The 18,791-nt window shown below is 39.7% G+C and overlaps 1 protein-coding gene across 8 annotated transcripts in view; it reads left to right on the top strand.

The window, feature by feature from the left end:
- Nucleotides 1–18,791, top strand: part of LOC131434652 (uncharacterized) — a 554,689-nt gene that overhangs the window by 270,548 nt on the left and 265,350 nt on the right. For 2 of the 8 annotated variants that reach the window (XM_058601597.1, XM_058601600.1), the window contains one exon: nucleotides 18,685–18,765. The exons of the other annotated variants lie outside the window; for them this stretch is intronic. The gene's annotated coding sequence lies outside the window, so the exon portion shown is untranslated. The remainder of the gene's footprint in view (nucleotides 1–18,684; nucleotides 18,766–18,791) is intronic. 8 annotated transcript variants of the gene reach the window in all.

Here is an 18,791-nt window from a genome sequence, read left to right as displayed (position 1 = left end):
AATTTTGAAAACTCATCACCCTGTGATTCCAGAATTGGTAGTCAGAATCGGATAAAATTCATTAATTTTGTATGGGACCATGATTCCTTTAATTTGATTTTTGCCTTTCTCAAATAGAAAGGCTATGCACTGTGAAAACCGACTTTTTAACCGAGGCCCAGAGGGCAAATGTCTGTTTGTGTATGTGGCCGTGTGTGTGTATGTGTGTATGCATGTAACAAAACTATGCACTCACTTTTCTCGGAGATGGCTGAACCGATTTTCACAAACTAAGATTCAAATGAAAGGTCTCATGGTCCCATAGCATGCTATTAAATTTCATTTGGATTCGACTTCTGGTCCCGGAGTTACATGGTAATATGTGAAAATTAGAGAAAAAGTTTGCATTAAATTTTCTATGAAACGGCTGAACCGATTTTCACAAACTAAGATTTAAATGAAAGGTCTTATAGTTTCCTAAAAATTGCTAGAACATTTCATCCGGATCCAACTTCCGGTTCCGGAACTATAGCGTGATAAGTGGAAAATTACCAATTTCTTTAGTGTTTTTTCACAAATGATGGTCAAAAACAGGTACAAATAACATAAAACTGTTTGATAAATACTTCCAGTTCACAGAGCTTGTTAGTTTGTGGGCATGAAAACTTTATTCGGCACTACTGGTCCGCCCTTTTCCTGTTCCGTAAGCACCGATTGAACCGATTTTCACAAATCTTAAATTGAATTAAGCTCATATTATCTTTAGAGCTACTGTAAAATTTCATTCGGATCTTACCTCCGGGTCCGCAGTTACAGGGCGATGAGTGTCAAAGTTTTCAAATCGCCATTTAGCATGATACTAACAGTTCGGCTGAAAAGTTCGTATCGTTTAATAGAAACACACATTTTTTGCCAAAATTCGTTTTTATTATTCAACATAATTGCCATCAGAGGCGATACAGCGATTATAGCTATCACTATTGCCAAATTGGACAGACTGGGCTTCGGTTCCAACATTCTTCGGTGGATTCAATCGTATCTTTGCAATCGACGGCTGGCGGTTAAGATCAATGAAAATGTTTCCAAGGAGTTTTTTGCTTTTTCTGGTATTCCACAAGGCAGTCATCTCGGACCACTGATATTTCTACTGTATTTCAACGACGTGAACTTTTCATTGAAAGGTGCACGATTATCTTTCGCGGACGACCTAAAGTTATTCCAAATTATCAAGACTCTTGAAGATGCCTGTCTCCTTCAAAGTGAGCTTGAAATTTTCTCCGAGTGGTGTGAAATTAATAAAATGTCGCTAAATATCAGCAAATGCTCGATTATCACCTTCACACGAAAAAAAACACCAATTCGTTTCAATTATTGTCTTCGAGGATCAGTGATTGATAGAGTCAATTGTGTCAAAGATCTTGGCGTTCTTCTCGACGAACAATTGAATTACAAGCAGCATATTTCGTACATCGTGGCAAAAGCTTCTCGTTGTCTAGGATTTGTCATGAGAACCGCCAAGCAATTCACAGATATATATTGTTTGAAATCTCTCTACTGCTCGCTTGTACGGTCAACACTCGAATATTGTTCGTCAGTATGGAACCCTCACTTTCATAATGGAGCTTTAAGACTTGAATCAATACAGCGCAGATTCGTTCGTTTCGCTCTTCGTCGTTTGCCCTGGAATAACCCTCACCAGCTGCCTAGTTATGAAAGCCGTGCGATGCTCATCGGACTCGATACTCTACAAGTACGCCGAGATCTGTTCCGTGCAATGCTGATTGCCGATATTTTGACGAACAATATTGATTGCCCTGCACTACTTAGTGAAATCAACATCAACGTTCGTTCTAGAGCTCTTCGCAACAACAACCTCCTCAGAATGCCTCTACGTCGTACTAACTACGGAATCAACGGTGCCGTTATTGGATTGCAGCGAACCTTCAATGGCGTATCGATGGGATTCGATTTCCATTTTCCTCGTAGCAGAATAAAAGCGAATTTTTTGAATATTCTTAGAAATAATCATTAGGACTTTAGTTTGTCTGTTGATTAAAATATATAAATAAATAAATAAAAAAATAAATAGCGATCTTCCAACTTTTCGATACCATTTTTGTAGTACGATTTGTCCTTTGCCTCAAAATAGGCCTCAGTTTCAGCGATTACCTCTTAATTGCTTCTTAATTTTTTTACCAGCGAGCATTCTCTTGAGGTCTGAGAACAGGAAAAAGTCACTGGAGAATACGGTGGATGAGGGAGCAATTCGAAGCCCAATTCGTTCAATTTCAGCATGGTTTTCATCGACTTGTGACACGGTGCATTGTCTTGATGAAACAAAACTTTTTTCTTCTTCAAATGAGGCCGTTTTTTTTAAATTTCGTCCTTCAAACGCTCTAATAACGCTATATAATAGTCACTGTTGATGGTTCTTCCCTTTTCAAGGTAGTCGATGAAAATTATACCATGCGAATCCCAAAATACAGACGCCATAACCTTACCGGCCGATTGTTGAGTCTTTCCACGCTTTCGGTTCGGTTCATCGCGTGCAGTCCACTCAGCTGACTGTCGATTGGACTCCGGAGTGAAGTGATGGAGCCATGTTTCGTCCATTGTTATATATCGACGAAAAAAATCGGTTTTATTTCGATATAACAGCTCATCAATTCGTTGTTGTTTTTTGATCGATTGTGAGCTTACGCGGCACCCATTTTGCACAAAGCTTTCTCATATCCAAATATTCGTGAATAATATGTCCAACACGTTCCTTTGATATCTTTAGGGTGTCAGCTATCTCGATCAACTTCACTTTACGGTCATTGAAAATCATTTTGTGGATTTTTTTCACGTTTTCATCGGTAACAGCCTCTTTTGGACGTCCACTGCGTTCATCGTCTTCGGTGCTCATATGACCAGTACGAAATTTTGCAAACCACTTACGAATTGTTGCTTCGCCCGGTGCAGAGTCTGGATAACACTCATCAAGCCATTTTTTGGTATCGGCAGCAATTTTTTTCATCAAAAAGTAGTGTTTCATCAACACACGAAATTCCTTTTTTTCCATTTTTTTCACAATAACAAAAGTAGCTTCACTCAAAATGCAATATCTCTCAAACTAATAATCAGACAGCTGTCAAATTTATACACGTATCTTTTGAAGGTTGGTACTAACTGAAAATGGTATGGATTTAATTCTAGTGGCGCCCTCTCATAGAAACGATACGAACTTTTCAGCCGATCTGTTATATACAACATTGGTACATGGTGGTACGATGAAAGAAGAAGACACAAAACGAACGATGCGTGCTTTGTTCTATTTCGTACACGCTATAAAGACAACGAAACGATTACAGATGTCTGCTACTAGTGTGTGATATTGGTAAAAAATGGTGCTGCGATTGATAAAATTTTGAGCTATTTTCTAATAAGTGTTACCGAAAGAATAGAAGAATGTCAATGAAATGAAATTTATTTGAAAAAAATATGCGATATTCACAGCCGGTAGTACAGTAATACCTTGCTGGTGGTGTAGTTATGTCAATAATAATAATAATAACAATAATATTATTATTAGAATGCAAAATCGATTTTCACAAACTTATAGGTTCAAAAGAAAAATCTTACAGCTTCATACGGAATTCCTTAATTTGTTGTGGACACTACCTCCGGTTCCGGAACTACAGGGCAAACAGGATTTGTAGAGTTTGTTAGATTAAGTCCGACCAAACTTTCCTATTTCTATTCAATGAATAGTTGGTTTTGCGAATTCAACAGTAATAAGGAAAGGCATCATTACACAACTAGGTGGATTAAAACAGGTTTTTTTTTAAATCGATTTGCCCTTTTTTGAGAAAAATATTGAGTTTTGAGAAACGTTTCGATGCCGAAATACGAAAATCGATGTAGCCGAAGTCAGTTAAATTCACCTGAGGAGCTGTATAGTTTACATTTGATTCAAAATGTTTGAAAATCAGTGTAATCTTTGCGAAATCGTAGTGCTAATTGAATTTTTGGGTACCTTCCGAATCGAAAACTGAATTTCGCTAAAACTGAAATAAGTTTATTTGGTTATCGACAATCCAAATCTACAAATCCGATAAACTTGATTAATTTGTGTGAAATGGACATTTTTATACTAATCACCCTGTATCTCCTAAACCGGAAGTCGGATATGACTAAAAAGCAAGATGTTTTATAGGATTTTAAGACCTTTCGTTTGAATCTAAAATGGTTCTTAAATTTCATTTGAATCTTAGATCGGTTCAGCCTTCGTCGAGAAAAAATGAGTTACGTTATTTTAAGTTCGTTCCACATATCATCCTGTAGTTTCGGAACCAGAAGTCGGATCAAATTGAAATTCAAGAACAGTGTTTAGGAGAGTACCACTTTTCGTATGAATCTGAGTGTGTAGAAAACAGTAGAGCCATCTCCGAGAAAATTGAGTGAAATTATTAGTCACTCGACGAACTGATTCGAATGGTATGTGGGTGTTATGTACTTCCAGCATTTATGGCAGTAAGTAGTTTAAATTAATATATTTATGGAATTGCTTTCAACTTGAAAATGCCACCATCATCTGGTTTATATATGTCATATTCGAACGATTATGTTGCCAAAAACGAATCGTGCTAAAATCGGTCTAAAGCAAAATGTCATGAAAAAGGATGCTGTACACTGTCTTAGTGGTACTTAGAAACAATTATATGTAACAGTATAAAAAATTGTGTTCTACGCTGCTCCCAAGCATTGCTTTATTATACAGCGTTCAAAATGCTTACTACTGGAATAAGGCAAAAAATTGCTTACACAAAAATATCGATATCTCCGTTAAAAATGGACGGATTCTAACAATCTATGGATTCTTGGATAGCTATTATCGTGCGACATCAAAGTCTAAAACCATATACTGTTTTCAAGGTCAAATGTAGCAGATATTGTCAAAAAACGAAAAATTGACATAAAACTTTGTATAACTCAAAAAGTACACATCCTATCTCAAAACCATTCAATAGCGCTCAGGGTGACGGGGAGAACTTTCATTAGCGACTAGTTTGATCAAAATCGGTCCAGCCATCTTTGAGATCTCGACCCCTTTGAAATTCCAAACGCAGAACTCATTTTGATTTTTCAGCTATGCTTGAACCAATTTTCACAAATCTTGATTTGAATTGAAGCTCATATTGTCTCGAAAGTTACTGTGAAATTTCATCTGGATCCAACTTCTGGTTTCGAAATTACAGGACGGTGAATGTCAAAACGTTCAAACCGCCATATAAAATGACAATACAAAATCAGTACGAGCTGGCACAGAAGAAGAAAACACAACTCGCCTCTACAAATGATGTACACAGTTGAAAACTGGTCCAATTTGTAGGTCATGTTTATTACTGGCCATACAAACCAACACCAGCTATTTCGGTTCTTGAAATTAGGTTTCGGAAGTATAGGAAATAGTGGTAAAAACTCCAAAAATGATCTACCTTACTTTTCTTCAAGATGGTCAAATTGATTTTCACAAACCTATAGATTGAAATTCTAAATTCTTACGGTTTCATACAGAATCCTTGAATTCGTGGTGTGTAACACTTCATGTTCCGGAACTATAGATTTTGTCAACAGTTGGTTTTAGAACTCCACTGTAATTTTATAATGGTATAAGCAATATGAGAAAGTCATCATTACATCACTATGTGGATTAAAACAGCTTTTTCTAGTTAGTGTGTCATTTTCCATTGATACTATGTAAATTTCGCAGTAGAGTACGAATATATAAAGTGGGGGTCAGAGGAGAATTGCTATGAATCCAGAGGGGTCAGTGATGTTGGAAGTTTAGGAACAACTGATCTGGAACACTTCAGGTTTATATTCGACACAGTAACTTTTATGCAATTTTTTTTTAAACCCTTCGTCCTATCTGGTGTTTTATGCATAAAATAAAATTCAGAGACCTTGGTTAGAACGCTGTTTACAGATTTGCTATTTTCGGATCTGGTTCTGATATGAGAAGTGTATCGAAAATAAGCTATCCACAATTTTTTCTTTCAAATTATGATAAATAACGATATTTTATTATAACTAAAAATTGATCCTTTATTGTACGCGGTTAAACTTGAGCATAATGAAAACCGGATGAAATTTCAGTTATTCCTTCACGAGTTTACGTACTTTTAATCGAACGCTCTTCATCAAGTTCCGGATAAGTGTTGCATCGCATATTTTGGACGCTTGAGCTCAAATTTTTTTGAACTCCTACATGTTCTTAGCTGCCTTACCAGTCTTCTTGAAGACCCTCTTCACGATTACCCTATAACGTTCGATTGGTCGAAGCTGAGGGCAATTTGGTGGATTGATATTTTTCTCAACGAAATTTACACCCTTTTTTGCAAGCTAAGTGGTTTTGGCATAGTGAGCCGACGCTAAATCTGGCCAAAACATCGGAGGTGTACTCTGCTTCTCATATAAAGGCAGCAATCTCTAATGGAGACACTCAGATCGATAGATTTCTGCATTTATAGTTCCGGTAGTGTAAAAATGGTTGATTTCAAACCTCAGGAACATATTGCTTGCCATACCAGTATCTTTCGACCGAATTTCTCCACTTGAATCGACTTGTCCGCATCGCTCACATCCTCCCCAACGACGACAGTCCGGGCCCTTGTTGCTGCTCACTTCTTCTGTTCTACACTTTGTTTCGAGATTTTCTGCTTCTTGTAGGTCTTCAGATGATTTCGCCTCTTGATACGCTGGATCATTCCGACACTCGTTCCTGCTTTTTTGGCCAAATCACGTATTGACATTGATTTGTTCTTCATGATTAGAGATACCACTTTCTGATTCAGTTTCGGGTTGGAAGAACCGGGTTTTCTGCCTCTTCCTTGTAACTAAAGAAAAAAATTTCAGGAATCAGGAATCAGAACAAATTGGCTAAAATGGCACGTTCCCCTTGATATTTGGAGATTTGTGCCTTGCCATCAATTTGTTTTTAGCATCATTTTCCCGATGTATAAGAGGGAAGGATTGAAAGGAAATGGTAAGGGTTGGACTAGGAGGATGGGAAAAATTTACGACACAAAAACACATAAATACAGAAGTAAATTCTGCACCCCTAAGGGATGCTGAACAATCTGCTGAGGATCACATTTAGTGGAGGCAGAAGTAAATTCTGAATCTCTACGAGGCCCCGAACAGTCTTCTATTAATAAAACCTCCAACCCCCGAGAGGATTTAGAGATCTTACAAAAGCGACACCATTCTGCACTCCCGAAGAATGCAGAACGGTTCGCAGTATGTACGAGCAGAAGTAAATTCGGTACCCCCTAAAGGATGCCAAACAATCTGCTAAACCCTATTTAAGGTGAATACAGAAGGGATTCATTCACTCCAGGAAGAACGATGAACCCTTCTGACTATAGCTCCTTACCACATTGGGTGAGAAACGAGAGAATATCCTTCAATTTTAGCTCCGCATACACAGACTCAACCATGTATGGAGAACCAAAAACCCGGATACGTAGCTGAAATGCAGTAGACACTTTGACATTTTCAGATTTAAATCTGGTAGAAATGCTTTTGTCTGAGCGCAAGTTTGCAAGCTGCGCCAGTAGCTGGCATGTTTGGATGTAGCCCAAGAACGAATCTTGTGCTTTATCCAACTAGTTGAAAGTGGTAAAGCTGGTTCAGGACCAACGAAATCATTCGTTGCACCAGCTCTAGCCAACTCATCAGCCCATTCATTTCCAGTAATACCAGAATGGCCGGGTACCCATAAGAAGTAAACAGCATTTGAAATGCTGAGGTCTTCAATTTGAGTTCGACATGCGATCACTAGATTCGACCGTGAGTCATTCGAACTGAGTGCTTTTAAGGCTGCCTGACTGTCGGAACAAAAATAAATTCGTTTACCACAGATCCTCTGCTGAAGTGCCGATTGTACTCCACACAGAATCGCGTAGATTTCTGCTTGGAACACAGTACAGTATCTACCAAGTGAATGAGACTGTTCCAGCCTCATTTCACGACAGTAGACACCAGCACCAGCACGACCATTCAACAGAGAACCATCAGTGGATCACTTCTTGGTAAAAAATAATTCCGCCGGATGCCACACGGCTTACCTGTTTGGTGGACTTATACCACCGGTACAGGTGGACCGTAGCGTTATTCTTAGCCAGTTGGGAAACCGCTACCGACACTACACGGCTATCTAGGCTGCTCAGAGAGGGAAGTTGACATTGATGGTCAACTTCCATAGATGGCCGAGCAGCCGGTCGATGATTCAGATGATTTCGCCTCTTGATACGCTGGATCATTTCGACACTCGTTCCTGCTTTTTTGGCCAAATCACGTATTGACATTGATTTGTTCTTCATGATTAGAGATACGACTTTCTGATTTAGTTTCGGGTTGGAAGAACCGGGTTTTCTGCCTCTTCCTTGTAACTAAAGAAAAAGATCAGTGTTCCCTAAACTTATTATTGATGGTTTTAGCACTGGCATGATGAATTTCAAGCCGCTTCGCCAATTTTCGCATAGTAATACCCTCCTCACTTAGCCATGTATCCAGAACCTTAATTCTCACTTCCTTTTCAATATGCGACATTTTGAAATCGCAGAATTTCAACCGCACAAACAAGTAAACAAACGAAAGCTGACAGACAAACGCACAGCATGCTGTGATCTGAGCATAAAAACCATCACAAATACAACACAAATGTATGTGGATAGCTTATTTTTGATACACTCCTTATCGGAAAAATCCTATTTCATTTGAATTTTGTTTACGTGTCGTCTTCGACTCATCAGTGCATAGCAGCTCAAATTGAACTGCCTAATGCAAAACTCGGTATTTCAATTTGAGCCGCTATGCAAACGTAAAGTTTGTGTTAGTTTCGTCCAGTTAAAGTCGAAAATCCGTTTTCGTTCGGCACGTCAGTTTAGACATGGAACTTGGGTGCTAAACAAAGTGTTCTAAAAATGGCAGAAACTTTACGTCTGCCTTTCGGTTCAAATTGAACTGCCAAGTTTTGCATAAAGCAGTTCAATTTGAACTGCTACGCACTGATGAGTCTAAGACGAAACATAAACAAAGTTCTAAACGGATATGTGCCCTATGCACAAAATTAGGCTCTTCCGTTTGATTTAATTATTACCTTTCAATTTATCAATTTGTAATGATTCTAACAGCACACTTTGTTTCCACATTGCAGGTAATTCACTGTTTTATGTTTAACCATCCGAATGCCATCAGGTAAGTCGATTGGCCATTGCCAAAGACCACTGGCATATGACTCAAGTACATCTGCAAACCTCTGTTTGTCACCTCGTGAAGGTTAAGTTGCACTTGTCCCATATGCGGCACAATGTCGCCACCATCGTCAACCACTGCCATCACCATCATCAGCGTTATCATCATCATCACTGGCGGCACAAGTACCTTGTCATTCGGTCCACAAGTTCTTTGTCATGTTCGAGAAACGAGGCGCCTCACCGATTGGTTTCCAGTGCTTCACCGCACTGCAGAAAGCGACACATTTGAAGTGGCTCTCCAGCAATCACTTCTTCTTGGGGGTACAATGGCGGTCGGGTTTTCAAAAGGACAAACAGCAGTAGATAGACATCGTTCCTGTTTGGTCTCGGTATTTTTTTTTGCTTGCCGCATACTCGGCCGTAGAATTGCTAAAGTGGCATCATTTTCTGGCATTCGATGAGCGCCGATATTTACTAAGGAATCAGACAAGTCCAAGACCATTCCGGAAACCGACCCAGACAAATGGTTCCCATTTCTGTTTAACGTTTACAGCACTGTCCGAACGTAAACAACAGTAAACAAAAGGCCCATCGATCCCTTCTAGAAAGTGCAAACGAAAACTGTTCCACGGCTACAACAACCTACGCGCGAACGCAACGCATCTCCGAGTGATGTTCCAGATCATCAGCCACGGACGGAGCGGACGGCTCCACTTGAACCGATAATAATTGAAATGATGTGTGGTTCTGTTTATCCAATGCTCTTGCAGCTGCACGTGGGGAACCCACCCGAAGGCAGCCGATCTCGAACCCCACCAAGGGCGTTTGCCAGTGTCCCTCGCTTCTACAAATAATAGTCCGGTCATCTACTCGTCGCGATGGCTATAATAAAAGTAATAACAATCATTCGTATCACTTTTGACAGCTGACCTCTTCAACGCATCTACGTTTTTCGTTTGAAAATGGTTTTTTTTATCGCTTGGTTCAAAACGATTTGATGGGCGGGCCCCGGTTCGACAGCAGTCCGACGTTGCATTCTGAACTGCCAGGTTCAGTTTGTCAGTTGTGGAGTGTCGAAATGAATCTCTCAGCAAATCTAGCGTAGTTTCCAATCCGTCGAGGGAGGGGTTAATTATCTCACAGCCCCATCAGAAATAGCATGACGCCCGCGACCCCAAAAATATATCACGCGTACTCCAAATTTTAGGCAGCAATCGAAAAATGAAACGATACGCTGACTGACTGACTGACGGGACTGACGCTCATCAACCGCGGTCACGATCCTCCAATTGATCGGGTACTGATCGGCTCGGGCCTTATGCGTTTCATCATCGGCAATGTTCTTTATGTTTCATAACCATCGGGATAAACACCGAATCAGCCGGAAACGGGGCCGATCTGCCGTGGAGTGACATTTCTCGAATGTGGTGCATTTCAACCATGGCCCTGGATGCCAGAGATGCCAACCGATCCGCTGCTGCTGCTGCTGTTGGCAGCGAAAAATTATGGAAAGTTCTTTGTTCCTCACAACTGCAAAAGAAGCATATTCGACGCAAAAGTGCATCTCCCATGGCGGAGAAATAATTATTTTTAGAAAATTGTTTAGATTACTGCTCCCGACTCCCGACTGTTGGCACGCGGAGTCGTCGATGGGGTGTTGAGTTGAGACCGTTCCCCAAGCAGAACGTGGATTTTTAACGTATGGCGATCGAAACTATCCCCGTTCCGCTCCACGTACCGAACCTGAATATGGCCGCCAATTAGCTAGGAGCGTTTTATGAGATTTTCATATTTTTTGTCTATGTATTCTGACGGACTTGCAACCGAGGGCAGTACACGGTAGCTTTAATGACTTGACAGCCAAATGCAATTACTTGTCACTCGCAGCAAACATGGTCTCATTAGGTGTACGTGTGCGTGTGATGAGAGGTGACATAACCGACGACCATAATGTTATGTTCATTCTAGACTAATAAATGTGATTTTTTTCCATAAAACGTTAATGACCTTTGACCGATTTTTACGAACTGCTGCTTGTTCAGTGATGAATTCGGGTACAGTTTCTTCTACTGTTTTTTTTGCAACTCATAATTAGTGATTGGCATCAAAAGCATCTTTTCAGAGTTCCCGATGCTTTTTAATCAACTTCAATGATATGGTTTGCTAGATTAAAAATCTGTACATAATTGTTCTGGGTTAACGTAGACTACAGACTAGTTTTTAACACCTGCGATTCATTTCTGGTACCAGTTTCTTTTCAATAAATGTCGAAAGGAAGCGTGTATAAAACACGAAAACTTAGGTTCTATTCAGTGATAGATATTCTGGAAATGCCTTCGAGAATTTGGAACATGACCGAACGAATGTTAGATTTCCAAGATATTCGCGCCGCCTTTCTCCAGCCGCATTGCATTCTCGCTGCGCTCGCTTTTTCCATGATTGCACACACTCAGCGAGTGCAAGATCTATCCCGACGATCTCTACCCGCTTCACAGTCAAATATCACGTTGGCCAATCTCTCTTACGGTATTCTCGCTACATGTCCAGCCCACTGTAGTCTGCCGTGTTCTATAAGCTTTCTAATGTTCGCTTGTTTGTATACCTAGGTTGTTACTTATATGTTTTGTCTTGACCATTTTTAACATTTAATCTTCAAAACATTCTGTCATTTGAGCGTTATTTGTTTTGTTTACAACGAGTTGAAAATTTCACCTCAGCAAAATAAATGGAATTGAATGGTAAACATTTTCGTGCAATGGTTTATTACGATTTTCGTCGAAGGTTACCAAGACAAGAGTGCTTAGTTCAATCAACTTAGTTCGACTTTTGGCAGTGTAGCACAATCCTATGCGACTGTAAAAAACTGGTATAACGATTATTTAATCGTGGTCGTAGTTCGCTTGCCAACTAACAGTTACACCTGACTGCTTAAGTCAAGCGCGTTCATAAGGGGGTGTTTCAGGAGCTCATACCCTATCCGAAGCTCAAAAATTTGTTGTATTATGTAAATTCATCTTTTTAACAAAGTAAATAATAAAATAAATAATTTTCAACAAACGACTTAACAATAAACACAAAACAAACAATAATTATATTAAAATTTCTATTTCTATGGAAATTGATCAGCATGTTCTGAGATCCCCCCGAAAAAATTCTTTTGAAAGTGTTTAACCCTACGGGCCCCAAGAACAAATAATCCCGTATAGCGTTTTGGCTACCTGGGCAGCCATGGCCACCAGAAGGCTACCAAAATTTATTCAGTGACGGTTGTCAAATCCAATTTGACAAAACAAAATCGCCTGCATCTAAGTTAGCCGAGCGTTTTCATCTTCTCACCTTCGCTGAAAATGTCAAAGATTTCAATACGGAAAAATCCTGGTGGATACGGTTGTATCGTTTAAGTTGTATATCTGGCAGCGGTGAGGCAGTCGGTCACCAGAATGTCTTACCTTACCTTACCTAACAGCTATAGGCCTGGGGTGTCCTTTGCTGTATCAAGCATACGTCTCCACATAACTCGGTCCGGGAGCGGGTCATATCGCCGAAAGCCATTTCGCCGAAAGTCGTTTCGCCGAATAGGCCATTTCGCCGAAAGTCGTTTCGCCGAAAGGGTCATATCTCCTACACGTTATGTCTCCTGTATAACTGATGTGGCGCAGCCACATAACCAACGCCAGCTGAGTCGGCCGCCGACCCGCCGTCGGAAGCGGCGGCCTCTTGCATACAAACCTGTAACCGCCTGGTTTGCCCGGTCTACTCAAAGCTAGGTTTCTTTGCTTTAGTTAGGTCCGAACGAGCGGTAGCGAGGTCGGACAGCACATGAACCAAAACTATGTGGCGTAGCCGCATTAGATATTTTTTCAATTTCACTTAATAAACGGAAAATACCACCTACATTTGCCTAGTAGATACACTTATGCAATTGCTTTGATGCTTACTAGCTAATAGTCAACAAGTTTTCTTGGCAACTACTTTCTAAGGTTCGTGAATCAATCATTATTCAAGAAGTACAATGGTAGGTCAACAAAACGGGCGTTAACGCTATCATATTTCGTTTGTCTTTAATTTGAATCAATTCTAATTACGATTTCAAGACGATTTCAGGATTCGGCGAAATGACCCTTTCGGCGAAATGGCATTCGGCGAAGTGACCCATTCGGCGAAATAACCCTTTCGGCGAAACGGCTTTCGGCGAAATGGCATTCGGCGAAATGACCGTGGATCAGGGTCCATGGCTGCTCGTCGCCAGCCACTCAAGGCACGGATGCTTCTGAGATCACCCTCCACTTGATCGATCCACCTTGCTCGCTGCGCTCCTCTTCTTCTTGTACCAGTCGGATCAGATTCAAGAATTATTTTTACTGGGCTGTCGTCCGACATTCTTATGACATGCCCAGCCCATCGTAGACGTCCGATTTTAGCTGTCCGTACGATAGGTGGTTCTCCTAGCAGCTGTTGCAATTCGTGATTCATACGCCGTCTCCACGTTCCGTCTTCCATCTGCACTCCGCCATAGATGGTCCTCAGTACCTTTCTTTCGAAAACACTGAGGGCGCGTTGGTCCTCTGCCAACATAGTCCAGGTCTCGTGGCCATAGAGAACAACCGGTCTAATTAGCGTTTTGTAGATGGTCAATTTCGTGCGGTGGCGTACTTTTCTCGATCGGAGGGTTTTTCTGAGTCCAAAGTACACACGATTCCCTGCCAAAATACGTCTATGAATTTCTCTGCTGGTGTCATTATCGGCGGTCACCAGTGAGCCCAAATACACGAACTCGTCAACCACCTCGATATCGTCACCGTCTATCAATATTCGTGGTGGGAAGCGTAGTGTTTCTTCTCTAGAGCCTCTTCCTCTCATGTATTTTGTTTTCGACGCATTTATGGCCAGTCCGATACGCCTAGCTTCAACTTTCAGTCCGATGTAGGTTTCCATCATCTTCTCAAGGTTACGTGTCACAATATCAATATCGTCAGCAAAGCCAAAAAGTTGTACGGACTTTCGGAAGATCGTGCCACTCGTGTCGATCCTCGCTCTTCGAATCACACCTTCCAGGGCAATATTGAACAAGATACAAGAATGTCACCAGAATGTCTACCAGCAATATTTTTCCAGCTGGCAGCGTTTAGTCAGCCATCTGGCAGTCATGCGTATGCGGGATTGTTTCCTTCGATTTTATAGACAATAAACTTTGAATGCGTTTCTCTCGAAAGCAGGTTTTGAAAGCCCGTGTCCATCTTCATTCGAAAACTACTTCATTAATTATTTTAAAATTTTGCACACATTTTCTACATGTAAAATACCACGACCCCAACGTTTTCCTTTTCGTTTCTTGTTACTTTGGGGAGGTTTTGCAGCTACAAAATTTGTATGTACAAAATCGCAGTTTAGCCTTTAAACAACCACAGAAAATTCAGAAAAATTAAAAAAAAAACAAAAACGTCGGGGTCTGAAACAACATATACTACAACTATTCTGCTTTGATTTGTTCACTTCTGATTAGTCTCCGCTGAGATACTGTGGACACCGCAAATCATGATTTCTAACAAGCGTCCTCAAAACTACTCCTTCGGGCCTTATTTGTCGATATTTTTCTACGAAAGAAATTGTTAAAATTTGTTCGAATGATGCTTTTTATTATGCAAAACATTTGAATTTATTTTTTGGAAGGATAGCTCTAAAAGAACTCGCAATAAATAGTGTTATTTTTCATCCGTTAGACCCGTAAGTATTTCAATAGGACACAATTGAAAAACCGGTTTCAATTGACTAATACTTTCAAGAGCCAATCACAGCATGCCATAATGATGTCATCCGAATTATCGCACAAAACAGAATCTATAAATATACGTTCTGTCCATATTCTCTACTCAGCCACCTGTTCGGTTTGCATTGAACTTGAAAACGTTCAACTCAAACGAGGAATCATTTGATATTTCTAAAAAGTATTTTGAAGAAATTGGATTGAATTGACTGACGCGTTCAGTCAATCAGAGCACGTCAACTAGCTAGATGAGAGTATTTTTAAACAGGTTCGACGAGTAAGTTTCAAATATTGCTCTTTTAAGATATTGTTAAACCCAAAATATTCTGATTCTTGTTAATTTTTCATCATCTTGATCCACAGTGCAATAAACTCCCCAAACGGTAAGTTACAACGAGCCAAAATAAAAAAAAAAACGACCATCGAATTCAAATGAAATCGCTCATTGGTGATTGCCGATGGAGTGTTCTTTTGCGGGATAATGCCGGAGGGGTTACATCGAAAACTGAATCACGTGTCGGATGTGCAAAGTTTAAACATGTGCGGATGTTCTGTTCAATTAGGTTGTTTCATCACATTCCTGAGTAGTTTAATTTGCAAAACGAATTTCGACTCGGGTGATTTCGTCGTCGAATGAAAGTATCATTTATTATTATCGTATCAAAACCACATTTCAAACGATCGATAAAGTGTAATAGCCTCAAAGATAGGACACGATCTTTTGACAGTCGATTAAAAAATATCTACATATTTTTGCGTGATTGTATAATTGATCGAATACGACGATTTTACTTATTGATCTGAGAGTTTTTTGACATTTGGAATACGACATCAAACCCCGAAGAACTTCGTATTTTGATGGTTTTTGTCTTTCTACGCATTTTTGTAAAAAAATTATCGTATTCCAAAAAATTATCGTACTCCACCGCACCTACATTTGTTATAAAATCGACCAGGGTGGGTTGAAAAAGTACAAAGAGACAACAATGCTGACGGTTGTTCTGACCATGGGGAAGCAACAAAGTCGATGTATAGAAAACATGACCTCTGACATACCAATCCAGCAGATATTTAGGAAGAACTTTACTTTGCTCCTGTGTGAAAACAAGATTAAAATGGATAGAAACGTAAGTTATGTCGGTTTCAACATTTTCATCTTTTTGGGCATGGGTTCAAGAGAAACGTCCCTGGTTGGGAAACAGTATCGATTTCGTTGAGCTGAATTTGAATGACTGGGAGTGTTTCTCCGAGGACGATTTCTGTTGCGACCTTCCACGCGAAATTAAAAATGTTCAAGTAAAGAAAAATTTAACTGTAAATAATTATTGAATTGAATGAGTTTTTCCCTTACTTTTGAAATACTTGCGCCTCCTTTCTCGTGGAAAAAGAATATATCACCCAACTGCTCTGATATTGCAAGCTACCAATGCAAAAAGTCTAATAGATTTTTTGACTTTCTCCGACCAGAGCCCAAAAATTTAGTTAATTCCTAAATTCGAAAAAAAATCGAGAAAAAGTCTCGCTCTAAATCATAACTCGTCAAGTTCTGATTCGGATCTGGGTTCGGGTTTAAATACCCTAGACCCGACCATCTCTACCCAGCAGCTCATAACTGTGGAATCAGGATCAATTCCAGATAATATTTAAATTATTTTATTAGATTAGACCATCTTTCATTTCAACCTAAATCAGTGAAAATATGAGCAACAATCTCTGCAGTACCAGCAAAATGATTAAAAGAGTATGGAAAAGTGATAAAAGTAAGTGAAACTTAAAAATAGAAATTCAGATTTCGGTAAACCACATGTAGGAAACCGCAAGCGACGAATATAAAATGCGGTAAGCAAAAAATTTAAGCAATAACTACAAACAACAAAGCTGAGATCTTCAAAACTTTACTAGAAATTAGAAAAAAAACAATAAAATCATTTTGAAACAAAAAATTCATATGAAAAAATCAATAACTGGTATTCAAAACGTACAATTGTATTAAGAGGAAAATATCGTCGTAACATTTTGATATTACATTCCTGTTGTGAAATGGAACCACAATTTTCGCAGGCCAATTATTAGTGTACAGAGCTATTGCAAGGCTGGTGCCACGATCCTATTACCATCGACAATCCTTCCAGGTCGGAGCTTGAACATACGACATCTGGCTTAAATGATGAGTGTTTAAAAATATCTAAACTGTAAACTTTAATAAACAAAGTTTAATGTAAATAAAATGAAACATGAAAATAAACAAATTGAAACGAGAAATAGACGATACAAAATAAATAACAAACCAAACAGTACGGAAGGACAGAGTAAAGAGGAGAAACATTGAAGAACGAATAACGAAACATATTCTTACCATCAGTATCCAACAAAAAAAAAACAGACCAACGAAATAACAGAAATAAATATTCGGCGAAAAATCCCGCTTAAACGGGGATCCAATACGCAACTATTTTCTATCGGAAGAAATCGTGCTGCCAATTGAAGTACTCCGAATGTAAAAAAAACACATCTCAGAAAGCAATCCAATTGTGCAGAACTCCGTACATGGTTGAACTTTGCACGGTCGGTGACAGACAAAAGGTCTCAGAAATTGTTTTTCTATTTATCGATATTTCGGTTCTGTATGATATGATACTAAAATTTGAAACGACGAAAGCTCAATATTCTTTTTCCTTGTTTTGAAAATTTTACTTTATTGAGCACTTTAGGAATATGACATTTGAAATTTTGCCTGGCAAGTTGAAATAAGATCAGTAAATTATTAATTAAAATTAACTATGGAAAAGAAGCTAATATTAGGTATAGTTAAAATTCTAAGAAAAACTAGAAAATCTACTTGCACATACGTTAGTTACCATCGATCCATTGACCAACTGCAAGGAATGAATGCCCAATCTTGCGATTCTTCCTCCAATCGTAGCTCGTAAATTCCTGCGTTCACAAAACGCTGTCGAAATCGGTAAAGGTTTTGGGAAAACAAATTACCATTCTCCGAGTTCGAGTGGAGCAATCGTTTGCCCGTTGATAGACAAGATCCCGCCTGTCCACCCACCGGATTCTTGTAGTTTAGTAAATATTTGGCGCAGACGGTTTCGTCATCGCCGTTAGCAATTCAGGGTTTTGCTCGCGAACACGCTGCATAACTGCCAACGGATGAATGGATATCCGCATCCCTCGGCTGTTCGTCTAACCTCAAATAGTTGACCCCGAAAGCGAAAAATTGAACTGCATCTAAATAACAGACAAAATCTCGTGCCCTGGCTTGGATGCGATGTTGGACCGAAAAAGTGGGGAAAACGTGAATAACAGCAGCAGAAGCAGCAGCAGCAGGAAGACTTCGGATCGGTCGGTTTACACAACATTGGCGCATTAGCGGGGCGATTTAAGACAAACCGATTACGCTTACCACCGATGTAACTGTTTCGATGGTGGTGTGGAGTTTTTCTCCGGCGAGTGGCGTGATTTTCACACTCCGATCATCATGTGTTGGTATCTCGCTGGTCTGCGGTGAATTGGTGGTAAATATTCGGTGGGTCAAATGAGGTCGGACGGATGGAGTTCGAATATTTAGGTCTGCGATTAGATTTGGCGGTGCTGCTTCCGTTGTTTGGCTGCAAATTTTGTCGGGGACCTAATTTTTAACTTGCACTGAATTTAGAATAGAGGATGTTCAAATAATTTTCCTAATTTTAGATTCTCACTATTCAACCGATGTTCGGAAGGCTGAATATCTTGCGATAATTCAACACAATTGGTCGGGGTCGTAAAATATCTGTAAGTATGCCAAAAAATGTCCATCT

Source organism: Malaya genurostris, chromosome 3 (genome assembly GCF_030247185.1).
Source record: "Malaya genurostris strain Urasoe2022 chromosome 3, Malgen_1.1, whole genome shotgun sequence".
Lineage (NCBI taxonomy): Eukaryota > Metazoa > Arthropoda > Insecta > Diptera > Culicidae > Malaya > Malaya genurostris.
The sequence above is the reverse complement of the archived record's forward strand: the minus strand, read 5'-3'. Positions and strand labels throughout refer to the sequence as shown.